General features: G+C 39.3%; 1 pseudogene; it reads left to right on the top strand.

Moving 5' to 3' along the window:
* Nucleotides 1-3,952: 3,952 nt before the first annotated feature.
* LOC117713194 (small nucleolar RNA SNORA48) lies at nucleotides 3,953-4,085 on the top strand (annotated as a pseudogene).
* The last annotated feature ends 1,399 nt before the right edge of the window (nucleotides 4,086-5,484 follow it).

The following is a 5,484-nucleotide window of genomic DNA, read 5'->3' as shown; positions in this document are numbered from 1 at the left end:
TAAAATGGGGCCTAGTCTATCCTAATACGTATCTTTATAAGGATAGAAATTTAGACATAGGCATAATCAGCACAGATGACAAAACTTTAGGCCAATCAGGACAAGCCAAGGGTAAGACACCTGTCCTGTGGGACTCTGATATTTCAGCTTTAACAAATTAATTCACCTGATTTCTGATGTATTTTATCTAAATAACTAAAGTGCTTGATGAGGGTCTGGAGAGATGGATCAGCAATTATGACACGAACTGAGAACCCTGGTTTAGTTCCTATCACCCACATGGTGACTGATATCCTATTGTACCTCCAATTCAGGTGAAACAATATCACTTCTGGCATCCGTGGGTATCAGGCACACACATGCTGCATATGCATATAGGAGGCAAACATTCAAACACACACACACACACACATACACACACACACACACACACAAATATTTTTTAAAAACTGATGATGGACATTGTTACTACCTTGTTTAGTTCATGATAATTGAAATTTAGCAGATTTGATGCAATCATGTACAGCAGAATTTGTTGTAGGTACAGACAGACAAGTATTCATATAACATTATCTGTACTTCACTGGGAGACCAGGTAGAAACCTGGTCTTGACCAAGTCAGGTCAAGACTTTTTGAGTAGTGTTTCGGAGAACCAATGAAGTAATGATGGAAAACCTTGTGAGGTTTATATGCAGACATAATATGATGGAAAATCTGACTTATTAAGTTACACTTGAAACACTAACATAGTTTTCCTTTTCTAAATACAATGAATTACAACTTAACATCCTAGAGATATTAAACCTTTATTATTATTTAAGTGCAAGGTCTTCTGATGAAGTTCCCTTTAGCATTGGAATATTTTGAACTACGTTGCTTCTAAATCTCCTATGGCTGTTATTAATTCTTAGGTATTATGAAGGACTCTTGTCAAGAAATGAAGGTGCTCAACTCAAACTTGTTTGCATATATGTGTGTTCACTCTGGATACTCATCTGTGTACATGAATACGCCCTCTTCCTTTGACCCTTCTCACCCTTCTCACACTTTCTTTTTCTCCATCCTGTAACATTGTTCTCTTCGTTTTTACTTCATTACTGTGCAAACAACATCTCTACTGAAGTTGTAGAACCCATGTGCTTACATCATAATTAAAATTAGGGATTGCAACAGTGAAATCTAGTCAGAAAACTCAGCAAACCCTACACTATTGTCTCTCAATGTGCACTCATTTTGTTAACTATAATTCCTAGGTTGTACTCTGACTGTTCCTCAGACCTGAGACAATATCAGAGGCTAGTAGGATCACATGAAGGACAAAAAGCCAAATACCATTCATGTTTTCTAGCGGATGTATGTCTGTGTGAAAATGAGCAAAGTAGACAGTGTCCACGTAGGAAGATATCATAATCAAATTCAGCATTCTGAATGAGGCATGGATACTACTAATAATTATCTTTTTAAAGTTGCAGTGATATCTGGAAAGAGGATAATGGATAATGCATATAAAAATAGCTGCTAAATATTCTATGTAATCTATTGTTTCTATACCATTATGTATGCATATGTTTTATCTCTTCAATTTAGACTCCTAAGTGGACATTTTCTTGTAATGGCTATGCATGCTTATGTGTGACTTCAGCTCACAGAGGAGTGTGTGTTTGTGTGTGTGTGTGTGTGTGTGTGTGTGTGTGTAATTATTCACTTTTCACATATTTGAAAGAGCCTGGTTTTTGCTTCTGCTTTTGTCAAGCTAACTGGCCTCCAGAGATTCTATACATAGCTTCCATCTCTCCCAGGAGCACCAAGATTACAGAAGTGTTCTGTCCCATGTTTAACATGGGTTTTAGGACATTCAAATTCAGGTGCTTGCATGGCAAATCCCTTCCCCATTAAGTCCATTTATACAAATAGGCTTATTATTACTCTGGTATATATGCAAAGAACAAAGAGTATTGTACGCATTGTGTTTGACAAGTAGTTTTTAAGATCAAATATTTCATTCAATAAGCAGAATAAATGAACTAGGTACCTTTATCATCCTTATTTTATATCTTAGGATTAGCTTGTGACTTTCATGAGTCCCCACAGTAAAGGGAAGCTAATGAATTCAAGTACAGCTTTGTTCTACATCACGACCTCTTACTGGTTATCATTTTATCAAATATTAACAGTTCTGTCAAATTTATAAAGATCTGACTTAATACACTATTAGAAATGTTTTTGCAAGCAGAACATTTCTATGATTCTTAAGTTCCAATCTAAGACAAAAATCTGTGTATGTGAGTATATTTACTATGCTTTCTGTGTGGATTTCATTACACTTGCTCTATAATTTCAAGTTTGAATCAAAATTTTTATTAATAGAGTTAATTAGTCTCCAGTGAAAATATTAATTTTAGCATTATACATATTCACTTATAGATGATAGATATCAAAAACACATTCACGCACTCATACGCATTTACACACTAACACACACTCTCAAATATACAAGCCTTTCAAAGACACACACCCAAAAACATTTACACATGATCAAACACACAAACTCACACACACTTATCCACACTGATATGTATTCTCCCACACACTTAAATCCACTCATATATGCATTCATTCATACTCACACACATTCTCACACACACCCATGTACACTCATTCACACAACCTTACGTGTATACATGTTCACACATATACACCTACACATTCTCAAACAAATTCACATATTCATAAATACATTCACATGTTCTCTTCTATATTCAAGAACTGCTAATTTACAAAAATACAATGCTATAAAAACAGACTAAAAAAGATTATTATAGGACACTTTGGATTTTAAATGAACACAATAAATGCAAGAACAAAAAAGAGAAATTCAATGTTAAATTATTAGAATTCAGTTATAATTAAATACAGTATTTTTTAAAATGTTACTATTTCCAAATTCTTTGTAATTAAGTCTAAATACAATTATACACATATTAGAAATATTGTATATAATCTACTCCATAGATTATAAGAATCAAGGATAAATAAATATTAAGTCTAGGGATAATTAGCACTGCGATACAGTGAAGTGTTTTTGAAGAACCTATGAACATGTTGATTTGAATGTTGTTTTTTAGCCTTTTCAACTTATAGAAGCTGGTTGTGCTGACAGAGTCCTGTAGTCTCAGCATAAGGCAAGAGGATTACAAGTAGTAGATTAGTCAGGGACACCAAGTAAAACCTTGACCACCCCACCCCACCTCCCAAAAGAGGGAAAGAATCCTTAACACTTTGCATTGCTTGCCCAAATATTCTCTTGTATATTCTCTCCGTTATTCCTATTATAATCCCATTGCACTTATCTTTTCTTTCTAACCACAAGTTTAGCAGCTATTTATAGACTTTCCTTGGGTTCGAAAATCCTCCTGAGCTGACATCAACATGCAGAAATGAACACGGAGACACCAGTTATCAGGCTCCTGTCTTTTACTTTGTCAGGTACATTCATCTTCTGAGCAAGTCCATATGAAATAGCACAGACCTATCAAAGATAAATGAGCAGGTAGGGCCTCTCATTGTTTTCTATTTTATTACAGTAATTATAAGTTCATTTGCTGAGAAGACCTGATATTCTAAGTTTGGAGGGAAAGTATGTGCAATTATTACTAAAGACTGTCAATTATTCATGACACTGTCATTTGAGATATAATAATAGCTATCTGTAAGTCTAAAGGAGTTGGTGAGAGGTTCCAGTTTTCAAGGAAGAAAAATTAACAGTTGCTGCCTGTATTAGGCCCTTAATTTCTTGTAATTGAAAAGAAAAAATAGAATAAATATATATCTTCCCATAATTGGAAGAAAGACTGATAACCAAAGATACTAAACAATCAACTTTAGGCAGCCAGAGAAAGTATCACATGGAAAATTTTTAATAAAACACCATAAATAAAAGACTAATATATATGCCATGGCAATGGGCAAAGAGACATCTTGTTGTTGGTGGTGTTCTTATATCAGTCAGAGGCAGAGAGACTTGTTCATCCAAGTTTGATGCCTGACTTGGTGGCCAAAGGTGTTTTATGCCTAGGACTTATAAAAATCAAATCAAATACAGGCAGCACAGTGTGGAAGAATGAAGACAGACAGATACTTGTGGACCACCATGTGACCCACAGAGCTGCCATCCAGTGCGAGGCACAGGTGGGCCATAGACACCTGCTTGCCAACAGCCCACCAGCATGGATGGATGATATCGCCCAGTGGCCTGTGAGCTGAGGTACCAGCCACGACAATATATGAGAATATGGTGGTCAACTGGGAGAGAAAGGGAAGTGCGGTAGCTTAACCATTATGAAGAAAGATAAATCCGGAGATTCGGGTGTATAGAAAAGTAGTCTGTTGTGTGTAGCTAGTCCTGCCACCTGAGGCCATGGTGAGGTTCCAAACCAAGCTGCCACTTTAGGGCATGCCTCAGGCATGCCCCTACACAGTGACAGGGATCAGTAATTGATATCTGTGGCTTATATTACCACTAAAGAACATGGGGATGTACCTGGTCAGGGTAACCCCCCAGGACCACCTGGATGTCCAGGGGCTATGTAGAACTGACCCTGCCCCTCATTGGATGCAGTACTCTGGAGAGCTGACCTCATCTCTCACTACTGGAAGCACTTGGGGGAGCAGGCCCTGTGCCTCACTCAGTCAACACAGTGGAACTGGCCCTGACAGCAAGGGGATCAAAAGGTGAGCTGTCCCCAAAGGATATTAGGGTGGGAGAGCTGACCCCATCACCCATCTTCCATGGGAGGCATGTGTATAGAAGTGATGCCCCACTACTGTCTCCTCACCACCTCTGGCAGTCAGGAAAGCCTGCAGGGTCATAAGCTTGGGAGAGGTGACCTGGGTGCAGAGGTGATGCCCCTCTTGTCCCTTGCCACCAGCAGCAGTCAGGAGAGCTGGTCCCCAGGGCATGAGAGCTAGAGAACTATTCCTGCCCCTCACTGGATATATCATTCAGGAAAGCGAACCCTGGGCCTCACCTGGGCAACACAATGAAGCTGACACCGATGGCAAAGGCACAGGTGAACCAGCTCCAATCGTGTGAGAGCATGAGAGCTGGCCCAGATCCTCACACACTGCAGCACCTAGGAGTGTAGACCTTGAACCTTGGCAGCACAGTAGAGCTGCCTCTGAAGAAGTGTGTGCAGGTGAGCAGGCTCCTTGGGAATAAGAGCAGGAGAGCCAACCCCTGCCTTCTGCTGTTGGGTGGCCTAGCCAGAGCGGTGCTGGAGAGCTCACCCTGGTGGTGCTGACCAGCTCAGCTATCACTCAGGCCCAAACCCAGAGAACTGAGATGGCCAACCCCCAAATCTGTATCATCTGCAAATGGTTGGGGTATATGAAAGGGCCAGTCCTGCTGATCCAAAGCTAAAGGATCTCCATGACACAGGAAAACAACAGGATAACTGGGAGGAGTCCTGGTGAAAATCCAGTAT

The sequence above is a fragment of the Arvicanthis niloticus genome, chromosome 7 (genome assembly GCF_011762505.2).
Source record: "Arvicanthis niloticus isolate mArvNil1 chromosome 7, mArvNil1.pat.X, whole genome shotgun sequence".
Taxonomy (NCBI): domain Eukaryota; kingdom Metazoa; phylum Chordata; class Mammalia; order Rodentia; family Muridae; genus Arvicanthis; species Arvicanthis niloticus.
Note: the sequence above shows the minus strand (reverse complement) of the source record. Positions and strands in the feature narration are given on the sequence as shown.